This window comes from Ambystoma mexicanum, chromosome 10, assembly GCF_040938575.1.
Source record: "Ambystoma mexicanum isolate Mex_15411 chromosome 10, UKY_AmexF1_1, whole genome shotgun sequence".
NCBI classification, from domain to species: domain Eukaryota; kingdom Metazoa; phylum Chordata; class Amphibia; order Caudata; family Ambystomatidae; genus Ambystoma; species Ambystoma mexicanum.
The window spans coordinates 301195675-301215716 of NC_090932.1; the positions used below are offsets into that span (position 1 = coordinate 301195675).

General features: G+C 47.0%; 1 protein-coding gene across 1 annotated transcript in view; it reads right to left on the minus strand.

Moving 5' to 3' along the window:
- The window catches only part of LOC138491380 (vitamin K-dependent protein C-like), a 301102-nt gene that overhangs the window by 157410 nt on the left and 123650 nt on the right, over window positions 1–20042 (minus strand). The gene's annotated exons all lie outside the window — the stretch shown is intronic.

The following is a 20042-nucleotide window of genomic DNA, read 5'->3' on the forward strand; positions in this document are numbered from 1 at the left end:
GCAAATCAGTTGCTGAGCCAGAAATATGTACAAATAGCGAATTAACTAGGATTCTGAATCGAATAATGCAAGGTGTGGCTTTTTTTACTGTGAATATATTGTGTGTTGTACACGAAGGAAGATATGTTTCATGTGTTGTCTGGACCCTGGCCATATTTTACAGCACGACACTTACAATTGGGTATGCTTACATTATTTCCTCTCCTGAGCAGCTGCACCCCAAGGGAGGCCCTCCACCAAGCCCCCTCCCACCTACCACCCCTTTTTCTAAATACAGACTCAAACCTAGCTCCCTGGACCCCAGCAGGCTCCCATCTGATCCTCCAGCCTAGCCCTGACCACGGAACTTTTGTTTTTGTTTGAAACACTTTTCCTCCATAATAACTACAAAATACAAGTGAAAGGGAAGCATGGAGGAAGGGGGTCTGCTGAGATATTGTTCACATACCTCTCATCAGGACAGAGCCTGTGTATACTTGTAACATAAGAGAAAGGATGGAGAACAGGAAAGGGAGTGGCCAATAAATATGAGGTCCTGGATGAAGGGGCCCAGTATGGCAATGGCACCCGAGCCGGCTCGCGGGATCACATATTATTGCCAGTAGCACCCGGGGTTTGCAATCCGAGAACCCGGGGTGCCTTAAGAAGCCCGCTGTGGAGACGTAAAGTGGGGCTCCATGCAGTGCCTCTCTTCCATTTCCACAGTGGCCGGCAGTGGAGGCTTGGGCAGTGGCAAGGTGAGTGGAGTAGACGGGCGAGAAGGGAAGGAAACAGTGATGGGAGGGGAAGTAAGATGGCGGGCTGGCGGAAGCAGCCATCTGGCTGCTCAGAACGCGGGCTGAGATTGTGGAATTCTGCCCACGATCCGAGCTACCCGATTGTTTGCTTATCCCACCCCGGGTGTTAGTATGTTTATGTTTATGTTTATTGAATTTATATAACGCTTTAACCCAAAGCGCTTTACAATACAACAACAGGTACAATGGATAGAGAAGCATATAAACAATTATGATACAAACCAGTGTAACAGTACGTAGAACAGTTTCCTTAGATGGAGGAGGCGAGGGAAGGGTGAGGGGGAAGGGAGTGGAGGTAGTCAGGGGGGGGGATCAAATTCAGTTGTCTGATTTAAGTTCCACGTTATGAGAAAAAAGGGGGGAAGTGGGAGGTATGAAGGGGATAGGGGGTACTGAGGAGAAGGGAAGAGAGAGAAGGAGGAGGTCAAGGGGGGAGTGGAGAAGGAGGGCTTTCAAGGCAGAGCGGAAGGAGTAGTAGGTGGGGATGGAGCGGATGGAGAGAGGTAAGGAGTTCCAGTGTAGAGGGTCAAGAGCTGAAAGGAACAGAAGCGAGAAGAGGCACATGGTGAAGGGGGTACAGCGAGTAGGAAAAGATCAGCGGAGCGAAGAGAGCGGGAAGGAGTGTAGAATGAAAGGAGAGAGGAGAGGTAGGGAGGGGCAAGGTCATGGAGAGATTTCAAAGCCAGACAGAGGAATTGAAACTTAAGTTGGGAGAGGAAGGGAAGCCAGCCAAGGAGAGAGAGCGAGGAGGAAATAGAGTCGCAAGGACCTAGGAGACAGAGAGTACGGATAGAGGAGTGGTAGATGGATTTGAGGGGGGTCAGATGAGAGACAGGGAGACCAAAGAGGAGAGAAGAGCAACAGAAGAGACGGGAGAAGATGAGAGAGGAGATTAAGAGTTTAGAAGCGTAGAAGGTGAGGGAGGATAGGATTTTACGAATGTTGTAAAGGTGATGTCGGCAGGCGCGAGAGGTGAGAGAAATGTGGTGGGAGAAGGAAAGAGAGGAGTCGAAGTGGAGACCTAGATTGCGAGCATGGGTAGAGATGGGAAGAGTAGAAGGGGGAAAGTTGATTGAATGAGGAATAGGGGAAAGTGTGTTAGAAAGGAAGAAAAGGACTTCCGTCTTGTCAGTATTAAGGGAGAGAAAGTGAGAAGACATCCAGTTTTTAATGGCCGTAAAAATCATCCTCTGACGAGTGGTTAGTTAATAATCTCTACTTGTGAAGGACATGCATATGAGGCACTCTTTCCAGCTTTAGGCTTTTTCTCCCTGGTGAAAGGTAGCAGATCACCTGTTGTATTTGTTTTGCAGGGAGTGCACATGAGCCCCTGGAGCAGGGTCTGCTGTTTAAACACAGACAGTCAGGCACATTTCTCAGCTCTGAATGAGATGATCGCATCTTACTCTAGCAGCAGCTGAAGACTCCTCAGAGATGCAGAGGCGTCAAGCGCTGTCCCAGAGTGTCCAGAAAAATTGGCCAATTCGCAGTCTCCATGAGAAAATAGGAGGGCGCGTGGCTCTGGGTGTGACAGCATGGACACATCCTGTTAACTCCCATGTGAACCCCTAAATCGCACCCCAAATGAATGCAAGGGTAGGCCACGTGCAGCTTTCGGGATCCCACCGACCCTAGCCTGTATAGGTAACAGTGAATGATCGTGAGAATCGTGACCCAAAACATCTGGAGAGTCACAGGTTGGCTACTGCAAGCCCTGCAGAAAATAGATGAAAGGAACCGGGAAAACTGAAAATCCCCATAAAAGATCATATAAAAAGTGACCATTTATAGACCTGTACTGCCACGGGAATTATGCAGAAGAAGAGAGGAGAGTTTAGGGAGATGTGGGATAACCAGATAGGCCAGAGGCTGTGGGTACAGTTACCCAACACAGGCATGCCTGCAATGAAGCTGATCCAGGGAGGATAGCTCAGCGGCAACGTGCTCGCCTTGGAAGCAAGTCGACACGGAGCACCACAGGTTTGATCCCCGGGTCCTTGCTTAGAAACCTCTGGCTATTAAGCGCGTTATAAATGACCTATCATATCATATCACAGGTTGGAGGGATCCTAAAGATCAGCATGTGTACAGTCCAGTGAAGTTTATTTGAAAGAGTGGTAATTGCAGAGTATATGTATTCTAGAAGGTGTTTATTTCTACAGTTTTAGCATAAAGAGAGGGGGCCCTGGAAGGATGTGGCAATAGAGGCTGCCTGCTCTGGCTTTCTTATTCAGTGCCCTCAGAAACATATGATTGGCATTGATTCCTAATTTTGTCTCTACCCCCTGTAACATTCTGAGATTGGAATGCACAGTGTAGCCTTCAACCATTTGACTCCGTTCCCTGGCACATGAGCAAGAATGGGGTCAATAGAAGTGGCATGTGGCCAAACTGGGACAGTGGCATGAGGTAAATAGGGGCAGCGAGAGTTGCATGGGGCAAAACTGAAGGCATCAGGGTGACCTGGAGCAGTGGAACCGGGGCAATGAGAGTCTAATTGGACAGTGGAAGTATATGGGGCAGCGAGAGTGATATGGGGTAGCACGCTGGAAATTCAGTGACATGGGGAAACACTGGGGCAATAAGTGAGAGGCATGGGCAACTTTGGGGCAAACAAGGGTGGCATGAGGCAAATAAAAGGTGATGTGGGGAAGATCTGTAGCAATGGGATTGTCATGGGGCATAGCTGAGGCAATGAGAGTGACATGGGGAGGGATGAGGGCATTGTGAGTGACATGATGCAGAACTGAGGCAGTGATAGTAAAATGAGGCAGCATTGGGGGTCAATCGGTGAATGCTGAACTGGAGCAATGAGAGTGGCATGTGGCAGGGCTAGGGACATGAGGTTGGCATGGGGCAAAGCTATAGTCAGTGAAAGTGTCATTAGGCAAAACTGTGGATAGTGAGAGGGGCAAACCTAGAGCAGTGGGAGAGGTATGGGGCAGAGCTGAAACAGTTAGAGTGTCATAGGGCTCAACCAAATAAGTGAATGTGATATGGGGGAGGCCTGGAGCAGTGAGCGTGATATTTGGCAGAAATGGGGCACTGAGAGAGACATGGGCCAGAAATGGGGGCAGTGAGGTCGACATAGTGCAGAACTGGCGCAATGAGACTGAATTGGGGGATCTGAAGGCAGAGAGAGCAGCAGTGGGTAAAATTGGGGAAATTACCGTGAGATGGTTTCCCTCCATTGGACTAGGCCCCAGAATAGTGAAAACCCTAAAACATGCACACAGTAGGTCCTTAAGCCCTCCTACATTTCCCGTTGGATCATGGGAGTGGTTGGGGTATTTCCCCATCTTCTACCCTGGCCTCCCCCTTCACTGTAAGGCCAGGAATGTTTAGTATCTGACGTGCCCGTAAAGCAATCTTAGGGGTCCTCATCCGGGGTTAGTGGGGGGGCTGTGGACACAAAGAAAGGACATACAAGCAAAAGACAAAAATCCCCCAAGATTTTCCTAGATCCTGATGGACTTAGGCAGAAATGGCCATGTTATGTGCCATTCAATAAACGTGTACTTTCCACTTGACTCCACATCCAGGAAATTAGTGAACGAGTCTTTTTCAGGCTCAAATAGCATTGATACTGATATTTCCCATCCTTGATATAAATTCAATGACTTACAAATACAAACAGAATCATTTGAACCGGGGCCTGGAGAGAATATTGTGACAGGGCCGGTGCATCGGCCCTGTCGAGGGAGGGAGGGAGTGCGTGCCCCTCTTTACCTGTCACAGCAGCGTGGGGAGCGTAGCTGGGGCCACATCAAGGAGAGAGCGAGTACGCTGCAGTTGGACTGCTGCAGCCCTGCTGTACAGAGGGATGGTAGGAGAGGGAGGAAAGAGCGGATGCCATGTGGAAGCATCATGATCGATGGCATTGGCCCCACCACTGCTAACCCAGCAGGGATTTTGTTTTCTATAAATAAAAACCCCACTGGGCCACCAGCGAAGTGCTTATACTAAATAAAGATCCATGAGAAGGTCTTTTGGAAACACCAGACCAATAAAGAGAGCCGACAGCTCAGTGTTACCATTGTTTAGCACTAACTTCCCTGATAAGGATGCCTGGGCTAGGGAGAAAGCCTGGACAAAAGAGAGAGAGAGAGAGGGGGATGGCACTAGTGCCAAAACCCAAAGTCCTGAGAACAATATAGAACTTTCTAATTGACCATAAAGTCAGACTGTATTGTGTGAGGGGTCAGTAATGCGAGGCGGACAACTGCGTGTATGATTTTCAGGGTTAAATATTTTATTAACAGAAAATAATACAAAGAAATCATCTCTAAACCTACTCTATCAGGGAGATCCCTACCTAGTCTAAGAACTAAGGGAATCACTCCAATCACCCCAAACAGAAATAAACTGGCCCTCACACTAAACAACAAAAAAGGTAAAGCAAATGTCCAACAACCAGTAATTTGGATGACCTTCACTTGTCCTGGCTAAACCTCTTCCCCAGGATTGTTCACAGTCAATTTCCACAAATATTAAAACAATAGAATAAAGTCTTCAACCAGTTTTTGTAAGTTCCAAATGAAATAAAAGTTCACGAAACAAAAATCCACTTGTAACAGTTCTTCGGTTTCCAGATGAAAAGATCCCTTTCCAATTTTAGCCAAAGAAATAGCACCAATGGTAATCCTGGATGTCGTCCTTCCAGGATTGCTTGGCACAGTTCAGAAAACAGATTAGTCAATTCTCCTTCTACAATTCTACAAGTGTTTGTAACCTTTGCAGTGCCTCTGGTAAATTCGTCAGAATGCTTCTTCTTCGGTTGTTGTTTACCTCTCAACAACCAGTGCTTAATTTGTGCCAGTGGTTGCCGGTGGCCAACACCGGCAGTCTTTTTTGGGCACCGGAACATGATTGGGCCGGCTGGCCACGTGTAATTGCTTCGGCTTCGTTGCAATTGCTTTGTTGTTCAACTTTCTTTCCTGCAAGCTTTAGCTTCCATCATAAATCATTCATTGCTTTGCAGGGCCTCAGCCTGGCCGGGCCTGGGAGTTCACGACAAGGACAGCCAATGAAAACCAACATTCTGTTGTGTTTGATACATTCTGTATAGTAACACAGAATGTATAGTTTTCATTGGCTGTTCTTCTTGCGAGCCACTGAAATGACATGGTGACGTGGGGGGGGGTGGGGGTAATGTGGGTCTGTTGAGTGGCGCGCCACCCTCACTTCACTTGTTGTTGTTAAGGCGTGGTTCACTGGTTGCAGTGACTCGTGAGAGCAGAGCCTCCCTCAGTCTCCTTGCACGAACGTGTGGTCCCGTGACGTGCATTGCGGCCTAGAAGGTCTATTGCCTAGTTGCTTCGCGTATGTTTAATTTCCAGCTCAGTAAGTAATTTCTTTTTGGACTGTGAAAAAAATGATGCATTTTTTGTTTGCAAATATTTTGTATCATCATGTCGGCTGCCGCCGGGCCTACATTACATTATTATTGCGGCGGCTCCGCGGCCGCTGCCGTGGATATGGTGCCGGGCCCGTGGCCGCCGGCGCTGCAATAATATTGTAAGTAAATGCTGCAGCAGCCATCTGATCATGATCATGATATGAGCCTCCCTTCTTCATGCCTACATGCGGCGGCCCACCGTAATCAGATGCTTAACCTGACAGCCATGATGCCCAGCAGACACGGACATCCATCCAACACCCCCACTTTCTAAAATGAAGGCCCCGCCGCGTTCCTCCCGGCTGCAGCTTCTGCCTGCGCCTTGCGCTCGCGTGCTCTGACCGCTTTGGGCTTTCTAAAATGTCAGCAACCTGCCAGGTTTTATTCATGAGAATTTGGGAACCTCTGCCGACCTTTTCATTGATGAGGGGGTGTATTAAACGGCTAGAGGTATTATTAGAGGCAGTGTGAGTGGATGGACGCTCCCGTACCATGAGAGATGAAGTGGCGTATAGATAGGCCTCTTCAAAGCAGGCTGCGGCCTTTCATTGTGTCAGAAACGACACTTCCCGCCTGCACTTTCCACTGTGTTGACGCGAACAAACGTGCTATAAAACACGATTTATCACCTCTTCACGAGTAAACATCAGCCACGGCGTTTCTTTTTTCAAAGCCCGTTTCCAAGAGAGCCAGAACAGATAAAGGGGACGTGCAGTGCTCCTTTCTGACAAGCGTTTAGTCATAGGACGCAAGTTTCAGTGCTTTCTCTGAAGGCACTGCAAATGTAATAAACAATGTCAAAATCTCCCATAAATCTATACAAAGTGGGTTTATTGATAATGATTTGTTACTGAAATAGCGCTTTCGCAAAAGCGCTGTAAATAGAGAATGTACATACACATTGGAAGCTGCAGAGGAATGCAGAGGAGTTAACAGTCCACTTTCTGTGATGTTGTCAGGGTGAAAACGGTGTGAAGTCCCTTCCCTATCAATATATTCAAAGGGCATATGATGCCATTTCCTGTTTGTGATGGTGTCCAACTAAGGGCACGTGAAGTCCCCTCCAATACAGCTGCTGTTTTGGCAAACTGACGTTTCTCGCACCCAGTAGCATGAAAGCCAGTTCCTACCTCCTTGGGGGGAGTGGGGGGTTGCGGCGAGAACTGCTGACTTGCCATGGGGGCAGATTGCAGCCCAACGCATCTGCCGAAACTGAATTACTTCAGCAAACCTGGCACACACTGTTCTCCCGCTATTGTTCCTAATTCTTTTACAGTGGCTAACTACCATCAATTAACAGAAATAAAGACAGTTGATAAACGAGGTGCACAGTGGGGGAGTGGAGCCTGCTTCAGCATAAAGTGCTGGCATTTGGGACACTAGAAGAGGTTGGGGGCATCCCATAATGACGCACTAATATAGCACAGAAGACACAGCTGAAATGTGGATGTGACGGGTGTACTCCCCTCACACGCGACCTTTTTTTCCTCTAAGCCCCATTTATACATGTTTGAGTACACTTCATTGGCGTCCCTTCCAGGTAAGTGCCACAAAAGATGTATGATGTAATCTCCATCACCTCAATATAGATGATGGATTAGTTTCTCACTCCGCAAGCAATTATTGCTGGGCTGGTTTATTTATTTTGCATTTTTTAAAGCACTCACAGCCCCCGGGCATGGAGATGTTGTTACAGGTATTGTTTGTTTTTCAGTATCGTAATTGTTTTTTTTTGTCTTGGCTGCGTATTTATAATGCGCTTAAAAACCCAGAGGTTTCTAAGCTCGGACCCCGGGATCGAACCTGTGTTGTTTCGTGTAGTCTTGCTTCCACAGTGAACACGTTGACCCTGAGCTACCCTCTACTTTTGTGGCCGATTGTGAAACACTGGTTTACTACTGTCAAACTACATTTGCGTTTTTTTGTCTTTAAACGCACCGTTTTCAAATGGGATTACCGTACACCCTGGTTCAAAAAGGCGGCATCAAACACGTTCTCACATTTGCCAGAAAAAAGGCAAAAACGTGTGTTGTAATGCTTGGATGTGTAACTGGGGTTTATTTAAAGCGGGTGATGTAAATCTCAGTCAATAAACATGTGACCCAAGAGTGCCAGAATGAGTGAGCGATAATCCATGTTGGGGCCGGATATGGTGGCCGTGGCCCGCGGCCGCCGCAATAATAATGTAGGCATGAGCATGAATTGATTGAATCAATGATCATTCATGCCTACATTATTATTGTGGCGGGCGGCCCCGGGCGCCGTGGATATGGTGTCCTCCGGCCGCCCGCCGTAATAATAATGTAGCCCCGTGGAATGGATATTGTGGCTGTGGCCCGCGGCTGCCACAATAATAATGTAGACATGAATTGAATTTGAATCAATCATGCCTACATTATTATTGCGGTGGTCATGATGCCTACATTATTATTGCGCTGGCCCCAACCGCCGTGGATATGGAGGCCCGCGGCCGCCGCAATAATAATGTAGGCATGAATTGATTGAATCAATCATGCCGCAGAATACATTATTATTGCGCCGCCGTGTGGATAATATGGTGGCATTGGTGGCCCGCGCGCGGCCTCCGCAATAATAATGTTGAAGCAGACTAGTCAGCAGAGCAGAGGAATCAAGTCCAGTCATCAGCCGCCATTTCAAGTTTCTTGGCTATGCACTAGTCTTGCCGCTTGGTGATGGACAGTGTTATGAATGCCAGTCAGGATTAATGTCTATCCTAGAGTGGGGTGATTGAATGGTGATTTTGAAGGTTTGTACTGGAGCAAAGTGATTCCGCGTCGAGGGCCTCCATACTACAGTTGGGTGATTCATTGGGGTTTAAAGTCTATCCTAGACCTAGAGTGTGGTGAATGATAGTTTTCACGTGTTGTGCTGGAGCGGGGTTGTGGGCTGGTGGTGGGCCGATCTAGGTAGGTCTAGCACTGAACTGGCGCGGGCCGCGCATCCGCACTGTTGGGCGGGGCCGCGCCCGGCATTAAGGGGTCAATATTTTTTGGGCACTGGCACTTATTTTTTTACAAATTAAGCACTGTCAACAACCACCCTTTTTACAACTGTCACTATAGAAACTGACGCCTTGGCTCCACAGTGTGCTTCTACTCCAACCACTTGTAATGTGACATCAACTGACAGTGTTATACAAAACCCCAGTTCTGGTTACTTCTACTTCAACTTCATATGTGAGAATAGTTAGACTAAAGACAAGACACTTTGACCTCTACAGGTAGGCAAGGCACTCTTATTTTCCCTGCTTCAAGAAAAGGTCAGCCTCTTTGCATCTGCAGTCTGCCGTTCTGCCACAAGGATAATCTGCCTCTGCTTACAGACAGACTTCCTCCCCACATCAACAGTCTGAGCATTGCAGGCTACTGGTTTTAGTCTTTTTACAAGCACCAAGATCCCTTCCCCAGCTTTGTACACACCGTCTTGGTTCCAGTAGTTACCTGAAAGCTGAATTGCCACACTTCCAAATTCAGATAACAATGTCTCACTTGTATCAGAAGACACTGGACCTTTAACAACTTCACCTGTTAGATGGGTTGCTTTCAACAGGGTTTTCTTTACCATGGAAAGGGTTTGCCTATTGGCTTGGGTGATGCTTGTCCTCCTTTTTAATATAACAACTTCTACTTTTAAAGAATGCTCGTTCTTATAGTTAAAATGCTCAGTCTTCAAAGGAAAACCACTTTTAGGTATACGCGACCACTCTTTACAGTATATTTTTAACTTCAAGTGTCTGTAAAAGTCTGCATTCCCACGCCTTAAGACAGAGACAGTTCCTTCTCCGGTTGGGAATCAAAATTGGTCACATGCGAACTTCCTCTGATGTTAAATGTGCTTGCAACAAAGTGTGAAAGTCAGTTTTCAAGATTTCTGAGACTTTCAAAACTGTTCCCCTTCTTAATTGGAGACATGCAACCACTCCGGTATTAGATGCTTGTGTAACAACAGGAAATTAAAACTTTTTCTATATGCAAGCACTATTGCTTTTATCAAAAGTGCTGTGATACATTTCCATTGTCAAATGTCAGCTTCCACAACAGCAAACACGTTTGGTTTGCTTCTTCTCTTACGCAAGCCACTTTAGAGCTGGTTACAGTTACCGGCAAGAGTTTAGAAGTGAACCTGAATGCCAAGCCTCACTCACCGGCTTCAGGTACACTGTGGTTGTGGGCTGCTTACACTCACGACTACTACTACTTCTTCCACGGCTCTGGGCACACTTGGGACCCACACCCCTCTACAGCATGGCTGTCTCCGGTCTGGCCACACCAACTTGGAGTCTCCTGCACTCCTCTGTCTCTTGGCTTGCTCCTTGCTACGGGCCTCGAGATTCAGTCCGTCTCTGCAATTACAGCCACAAGGCGTGCCACAAAGTGTGCCTGGGAAGACCTTCACTTTCAGCACGTCTCTCCCAGTGCAGCCACGGCAAAGCAGGGTTTGTAAACACAGGACCCTCTTAGAACTTGCAGTTGAAATCTGCTCTATTCATGTTCCGTCCTCCCTCCAGTGAACACACTTCCTCATGAAATGCCAGCCTCATGATCTCCTCCTCCTACTACTGCCACCCTTCCAGCTCCTGCTCCAGCTCTTCTCCCCGCTCCTTCTCTCTCCTCCTTTTGCTGCAGCCTGTTATGCCTCTTGGGTGGGGCAATTGAGTTCAGGTACAGGCTATTCTTAATTGCCTGACCCTGGCAAAGGCTGTTAGGCCTAATTGCCTAGCCTCTACTACTACATACCTCTTCAGCCCTCTTCTTTGTCTCAGTCCCTATGGGATTCTGGGACACGAAGTTCCTTTGTCAAAGTTAGATTTGTCGACTTCTGGTAACTTTGTAAGGGTAGATTTAATTCCCTTAGTATTTTAAATAGGGGGGCTGTGCATTTTAGGTCTACTAGAGGGAGATGTTGTAGAGAAGACACCACTTTCACCATTCCTTGTAGTGTACCTTTGATATTGAGGAGGACTTGTGATATTAGGGATAAAAAGGGTTCTTTCCTTGGGTGCAATAGGATTGGGTGTTACAACCTTAGGTTTTACCACTTTAGTTTTAACCGGAGGTTGAGAGTTATTAAAATGACAAAAAGCCATAACCTCTTGTGGGATAGTGGTAAGAATATTCCCATCAGAGGAAAAATAATGCATCTCATCCTACAGAATCTCCTCACTACCCTCAGCCTTGTCTCCACCCATGTGATGTACCCGCAACACACCACACACAGGGTTGGGATCAAGAAGCATCTGCCCTCACCAGGCCACCTGGGAGGAGACTTTAGGCAGGGTTTTAGAGAGGGATCTGCAAGATGCTTCATAATTGCAAAATAAAAACCCTTGGACTTTTCATTGGAGGGAGCGTGGTTCTTTGTTGCAGGCCACCCTGTCACATGTGGTGTCAGAAGTGGGATTGGCCGGATCCCAAAACAGAGATTGCCCACACCCTTGGAAGACAACTACCTGGACCGAGAGGATGCATCCCCATGAAGATCTGTTGAAACATCTGCCTCCAGGAACTAGAATTGCTGGGTTGATTTTCTAAACATTAATTGCCGTGCCCATGTACGGACCACAATTTTGCCATGGGAAAATTGATACGAGATCCAAAGTGTCTAGAATTATTCCGTCCCCCTTAATGAAAAAGCCTTGATTGAGACTGACTTGCGAGTGGACTTACCCAGCCAATTTGTGGGATACTTTGCTACAGTCTGTCGGTCCCAACGAAAGTCCTAGTTTGATATTTTGATGGTCCTAAGTTTCATCCAGTATCCAGCCAATGTCCAAGCCCTCTTAATTAATTTGTCCACAGAACCAGTTCACCTTTTAGCAGGGTAGATATTCAGGGGTTTCTTTTTGGAGACCAGTTGGGGAACGGAATTGAATTTACGAGGGGCTGAAGTGGAGAAAACCCGAACTATGTCACAAAACCCACTCAAGAAACCTTTGGTGTCCAGGTCAAGCTTAGGCCCCAGAAGACAGAGATAATGCTATTCCATTGACACTGAGGCTACCCTGTCTGGAGAAGATGAGGGGTCTATTAGTGAGGCAAGGCCCTTCGATCCAGTGTCCATACCTAAAGGATTTTTTCTTTTATTTGAATTGTTTTTAATAAACCCCTAATAATGTAACTGAGTTCGGTTTCTAAGCCCGGATCCAGGATTCGAACCACTGTTGCTCTGCATGGTCTTGCTTCCAAGACCAGTGTGGTGTCCCTGTGCTATCCTCTGTTTGATCCAAAGAATGGTGGTCAACTGAACACAGATGTTGTAAGTCAAACTGGAGGAAAGAGCACCATGCCACAAGAAGCAATGAGAATCAACTCAATAGGGTTATCCTCAGCACAGACAATCATCCCAGGGGAAGACATTGGGAAGAGGCTAAGCCTTACGGCCGTTAAGCAGTAAGATCAAAACCTACCTAAAACAAACTCTGAACCCGAGAGACCAAAGGAGGAAGACAGTCAGGATAGCATGAAGCCATCTCCCACAAGCCATGAGACTCCAGTGAATGCCAAACTCATCGAAAAATGGAAAACCCCTAAAGCTAGTGCCAGAAGGCTTTGAGGCCCGACACTTTCTTGGATGATGACGAGGAAGGTCCTTCACCAGAAGATATAGCCCAGTTGCAGGCTGTGGTACTCCAACAATGGCCGGACGATTTCATGCAGGAAGGGGAATTATCATTTCAAATGGAAGGGAATGAGAAGGTCCTAAGAGACTGGGGCCCAAGCCCAGAGACTACACCCTCAATTCAAAACTCCAAAGGAAAAACTAAAGGCTCAGGGAAGAAAGGGAAAACTTCCAAACAACGCTCCAAGGACCGGCTGTTATACAGCCAGGATGACTTTCTGTAAAATGGGTATCGTGTGCACGTGAATGTCCACAAGAAGACCATCTGGGCCTTATTGGATTCAGGCAGTATGCATAGTAGCATCCGTAGTGAATTCTTACTGGAGAATAGTCTGTTGGCTGGAGCCCCAAAAGCCACATGTTGTGTCCACATCGACTGGGTGTCTTATCAGTCTTCCAAGATTCCTATCCAACTCGGAAAGTTTTATAGGGAACCCAAAGTCTTCATGAATCCCAATCTTCTGGAGGATCTCGTAATCTGATGAAAATTCCCTGAATTGTTGCTTTGATGTTGCAAAAGGTCAACTCTCCAGAGCGGCAGTCCACAAAAACCCCAGGTCGAGCCACAAAATGTTATGTTTGTGGGACACGCAGGAATATATTGTCCCAGTGCCCAGGAAGATCTAGGGACCTCCCAAAACCCATTCAAGTTAGACCCGTGATGACACCCAACAAAAAGGGTGGTGATGATCAAGTGAGGAAGGAAAAGCCCGCTGGAGGGGGGGGAGAGATAGATAGAGGGAGAGAGAGAGAGAGAGAGGGAAAGAGAGAGCGAGAGACAGACAGAGAGAGAGAGAGAGAGAGAGAGAGAGAGACCTAGCACCAAAACCCCAAGTCCTGAGAACCACAGAGAACTCTCTAATTGACTATAAAGTCACAGTATATTACAAAATAAACACCCTTGTACTTTTCATCAGAGTCAGCGTGGTTCTTTGTGGCGGGCCACCCTCTCACAATATAAAGTGTCAATTGTGATATTAATCTTTTGGACTGTTAAACCCTGTTTTAAAACAAGCACAATTTTTTATTTGGTTGTCTTATTTCCTTAATCTAATTATTAGTTACTATAAAAAATGTCTTATATGTAATTGCAGATTTTATATTTGTTTGTAAAATGCTGTGTTGCATTGTCATAGGTTCGCCTAACGCTCTACATGCCTAGAGGCCTGGCACCACACTCCACGTTTTCCCCAGAGATATTTCACCAAGTCAATGGCTACTTAACTGCAGGGTTCAACTGAAGTAGTGACATTTTTTTAGATAGAAGAGGAACTAATTCCTGCGCAGGTTGTCATCATTTCAGCGCTGACATATCTGTCGAATTCACCCAAAAAGGCTATCCCAGAATGACAAAAATATTACTAGCTAAGGCTATACAAATTGTAATTGTAATTCACTTGATTTATGAGGTGCTTTCGCCAAAGCGCCATACATTACAATATTAAAACGGTACAAATACTTGTAGTATCAAACAAAAATGTGAACCAAAAGTAGGGGAGTTGAGACATAGTAGAGAGAGGGAGATTTTTGAGGGAAGTAGGAAATAGAGCATACGAGGGGATAGCTCGATTGTGTAACAGTAAGGCATTCCAGAATTTGGGAGCAAGGAAGTCAAAAGAACGGAAACGAGACTGAACACAAGGGGGTTAGGGACAGATGGAAGAAACTGGGATTGAGAACGGAGAGGGCGGGGTCCCTCTCCAAGGGCAAATACTCTACCACATAAACACTGGCCAGTAAGTATAATATGGATCATTGCTCTGAAAGTGTTTTGCTCTTGATCCATTCGTTTCTTTTCCGCAAGAACAAAAGGGGATGCCAGTGTGCTGTTGGTTGCCCCAGGCGCCTCAAAGCCAATGCAGTTATACCGGGCATGGTTGTGTTGTTGATTAACCAAGATTATTTTGGTAGCATGTATTTTGTTCACTTCATTGAACTCCCAAACCAGGATATCCTATCCCCACTTTCTGAAGCCACTCTTTCTTCAGAGGTGATGAACACAAATATCATAATATGCCATACGAAATTGCAATGTAAATCATTCTCATGTTTAAACATGTTTTATTCTAGCTTGAGTCTGGCAATGGCAGAAGGCCAGGGTTGGACTGGTAACCAAACGAGGGCCCTGGAAATAATCTTCAAAGTGGCCCCATATTACACATTTTGAGAAAGCACAACGCTTTTCCTATGGGAAAAGGTGTAAATACCACAGAAAAGAGGCCCAGGGTGAAATCTCCAGAGTTCCCTATAGGCCAGTCCACCCCTGCAGAAGGCTGCTGTACAGACCCCTCATTTGAGAAAATCAAGGGTGAGTAGTATTATCACTTGTCAAGAAAACTATGCTCAAATTGCCATGTTTACACTATCACATACTTTGTTAGGCATTTATATAAAAAACAAATTCCTCTAGATGTTTCGAGATTGTGTAGAGTCAGAAAATGTTCTAATTAACTCCCTAGCAGGGCTTGGGGTTGTCAAACGGTTTCTAGCCAATAAGGGCACTCGGAATATGGCATTTCCCTCATGGTAAAGCCCTGTTCTGAGCCTCCGCAGAAGTGGGAGGCAGCCATCTTCCCTGCCTTGGCAGCAGGTAAGTGTGCCCTGGTCTCCCCTGTGCCCCTTTTCCCCCACCCCTAATTTCTACATCTCTCTCCTGCCCCCACCCACTTGCCTGTGCTCCTGGCACATCTCCTTTGTAGTAATGGCCACCATGGAAACGGAGAAGGGAATACGCATAGTTGCCTTGTCCATGGTGCCCATTCTGCTTTGTGGGTTTTTTTTCAAATTGAGAAACAGCAAACACGTACTTTCTCAATGTGGGAAAAAAACGATTAGCATACTGGTAAAACATGCTGGATGCTAATACCAATAAACCTCTCCGGGCAGGGGCATTACCGGTTCTGGTAATGGTGTGTGGGAGCGCATCCTTTACTTCTCAGTACAAAACTCGGACCAAGTGCCTCCAGTAGTGGGTTCGCCCCTTACCTTTATGGGATGTCAACTTTGGTTGACATTCGCGGAGATGAGATCACAGAGCAGGACACACGGCATCCATTTTTGTACCCCCTTTCGACTCCATCTTGGTGACTAGGCCTCACTGCGATAGTAGAAAACGCTTCTCTTCCCTTTCTCGCAACGGCCATCTTTCCCACTCTGACTGGAAAACTCTGCGGCGCCATTCTCACGCTGAAGCCGGAGGTACTTGCAACAAATAATAAATGTAACACAACACTCTTCCTCTGAGGTCACTGTCCTGCATGTGATCCAGCATGAGCTAAGCACATAGCTCGTTCATCTCCACAAACGTGTCCTTGCCCCCGCACCCTCGTCAGTGGAAACTTACTGCCATTGTGACCCTGTGCCCCTGAAAGGTATTCCTTTCATGTGCCAGACCACTGACCACGCCATGATGCCCACCCAACAGATCCCCAACTAACATTAGACCCCTGCTGCAGTATATCGTTGCCTACCACTAACAACATGTCACATACCAGAGATTCTTATGAACACAGACCCTCACTTCAACCGGTGTATTATGGTGGTCAAGACCCTTAACCAAGGACCTTTATAATCCGATGTTATTGATAGTATAGATACATGTGTGAAGTTTATAGAGACATAATGAGTTGTTCAAAGACTTCGAACGATTATTATTTAGTGCATGCATTTTTGAGAATATATTATGTTAGCTTAGCTAGTGACCACCCTGCTTCACAGCGACCTGACCATCACCCATTCGGAGCACAGATGCCTGACGTCCATCCTCCTGCTAACCAAGCAGCAAACCCGGAGGAAGAGATGCCACCCACACCATGGGCACCATTTGGACTGTCCAATCTGGGACCAACGTAGTATCCTATGTTAGTTGCGTCATTTGCCCTATAAAATGTATTGTAACATTCATTTTGGTCAGAGCGCTCTCAGAGGCAACAGAGATCTTTGAATGCCATTTATAAACCTTGCCTTGAACTCTCGCAGCCTGCTCTCTTTGCCTCATTCCCCGTCTGGGGTGTGTCAGTTTTATTCTTTTGCATGATAAAGACGGGGAGGGCACAAACATTTGGTGACCCCCTGCGACGTGATTTGGAGAGGTGCCTCGAGGCCCGCACCGTGCGGCAAGATCCGGGACGCCCCTCAGCAAAACCATCGCCTCCGCGGCCGACCAGCTTATGCGCACTACAAGAAAGGATCAAGGGTTCCCCGTTGATGAATACCCAACTGAAAAAGCTGCTCGCCGAGGCGGGCCACAGCTTGGTTGGGGTGCGGACCTGACTGGGGTCAGACCGTGTACGGTGACCCTCGGATTACCTGATTGAACACATGAGTGCCGGTTGCGAAAGTTCCCAAGGAAAGGTAAGGGGGGAAAATAAGGGAACAGGGGAACAGGTGGTAGTGGGTTAAAGCCAAGAGTAGGGGCTGTGTGAGTGATGCTGAGGCTTTTCTGATCTATCCTTTACATGGCTATTAGGTTTTGTGAGAAGTAAGAAGAAGAGAAGAGGTATCCTAGCCCGAATGGGGTAGAAGGCAGCGCCGCGTAGCATTGTCTCGTCCAGTGCAGATAAATAAGTGAAGATAAAGAGAAAATAGTAGGGGTCTCGTATATTGAGTAGACTCAGAGTAGTTATTAAGAATATTCTTTTTCCGCGTGAGCAAGAATTCTTGGGAAAGAGTAAGAGGGTGTAAGAGGTGGGAAGTGAATGAGAAGAGCAGCCAGCGGGGGAGGATAAAAAGCGTTCAGTAACGGGAACAAGGGGGAGATAAAAGCCCGCAGGTAGTGCATGTTATGTGTTATATGTCTTTTTTGTCCATTATTGTCGCGTATGTCAAAATGTTGCAAGTGATTTGTTGGTAAGGGGTTATATATGCGAAAGTGAACTGTTGAAATTGGAAATGCAATGATTACAAAGGTAATGTTGAATATTGATGCACAATAACTGTTAGTAATTGAGAAACGCTTAATATATTGTTGATCTTTAAAAAGAACGGTGGTTGAAGGGTGTGATTAGAGGGAGGAGCAAGTGCAAGTGCGCACACAAAGCGAAGGAAGAAACATCGTCATGGGGGAATAATACCATTAGCTCACATTTGCCAACATCTCCTACTATCTGGTGACAGGATACAGAAATACCACGATCAATGGGTGACGGAGAAAAAAGGGGACAGGGTGACACCAATTTGGCCAGAGGGAGGGTCGTTTGACAAAAGGGTGTTAGATTTAGTATCCACACATTTATTGGCAAAATATAAGGGAAAACAGTTGCAGAACAGAAGAGAGGTATTGGACCTTTGGCGAATGTTCGAGGAAGTTACCGCTACAGCAGAGGAAAATACAGAAACAACAATCGAAAAACAGAAAACACAGGAAGAGGTAAGCGGAACACCAAAGAGTGAATGCACAACGACCACAGCTAAGAATGATACAACCAAAATATACCCCTTAATGACAAGACCAGCAGTAGGATACAGTGAGCCTCTGTATATACCAGCGTGCCCCACCCCCACTCCCCTGAGTGGCGCGGTAGCCACTGCGCCACCGCCATATGACACAGGAGGCCTATATGGCCCAACAAGTGCGCCCCCTGTAAATTTAACACGATTAACCAGAGATTTAGACTGCCAGTTAGCGCATGCACAAATGGAAATAACATGGCTAAGAGCACTGTGTGACAGGGGCCAAATGCTACCGGGGGAGGGGAAGTACCACCATTGTCCGTAGCAGAGCTCACACCCCCACTAAGTGTAACAGGGGAATCAGCACCAGCCACGTCAGGACCAGTGCAGTCCATATTGTCTCAGCGAACACCCACATCACAGGGGCGAGAGAAAGAATGGCGATCGGGAGAATTCCTGTTCCATCTGAATGATAACCCAGTGAGAATCATACGCCCAGCCACCCCAGAAAGCCAGCGAGGGGAAGGACAAGAGGAGAATGGCGAGCAAGAAGAAGAAATAGAAGAGGTGTGGAGTGATCTGGACGAATACGAGGAAGGAGTGGCAGCTGTAGGATCCCCACTGCCATATCATTTCGATGACTTAGATCCACTATCAACCCCACAATGGTAGGGTAGATTAAGGCAGCGAGTAGGGAATATGCTGGTAAGTAAGACAAAGAAAGGGACGGTAAGTAAAACAGGAAAGAAGCATAAGCTGCAGATGCCGTTGATACACAAAAGAGCAGGTAGGCCACACTATATTCTGTGGGCCCAGATGGACAAAAACAACCTGTTGAAATTCCTCCACCCACTTGCGGGAGGAGCAGGGAAATGGATACATGCGTTTGAAAAGAACACAGCAGGAGTACCGTTAGCGATAGGTGATGTAAAAAGTTTGCTAGTGTCCGCCGTCGGTGATCAAACAGACGCTGTGTGGGAAAAGGCGGGGTACCCAGGAGTAACGATGAGTTGTGACCGGCACGATGGATCACCCTTGAACAATGTTCGAGCACAAGTATGGGACGCATTGCGGCGCACATTTCCAGATATTCCAGATTTACATTTGGTAATGCAATGTACAATGGAGGAGAACGAGGATCCTACGCAATTCATATTGCAGGTGCAAGACTTGTGGAGAAGTGAAACTGGTACGGCGTGGAACCAATCCACCGCCTTGTTCTATTTTATAATCAAGAAAGGGCTCCCGAAGGAGGTACAGAAGGCCTTGGACAAGATAGCTGGGATAGAAGCCAAGGGTTGGCCTGAAATTCAGAGCATAATTGTGCACCACTGTAGGAGGATCAAAGAGAGAGAAAAGGAGATAGCACAAAAAAAGGCTGGCAGATGACGCGAAACTGGTGCAGAATAAATTAGTGAAGATCGCCGCCATAAACGCCAGCGTAACAACCGATAGAAAGAATGAGGGAGATGAAAGTGTGGGAAGCAGGCCAGTCAGAATAGCAGCGCTGTGGGCAGCAGGTGAACAAGGACCGTGGAACGGAGAGGAACAACACAGAGGACCACAGTGGCAAGAAAGGCCGGCAAGAGGACGAGGTGGGTACAGTGGCCAGAGAGAGGGGTTCGGAGGCATGGGGAATAGAGGATTCGGTGGCCAAGGGATGAGAGGAGGACAGTAAGGGTCATGTTGGAACTGTGGGAGATGGGGACACTATTCAAGAGATTGCAGAATGCGGCCCTCAGGGTATTTCCAAGGGCAACCACCCGTGGACAATGAATAGGTATGGGGATGCCCACACCCAGGTAGCCCCTATGGAT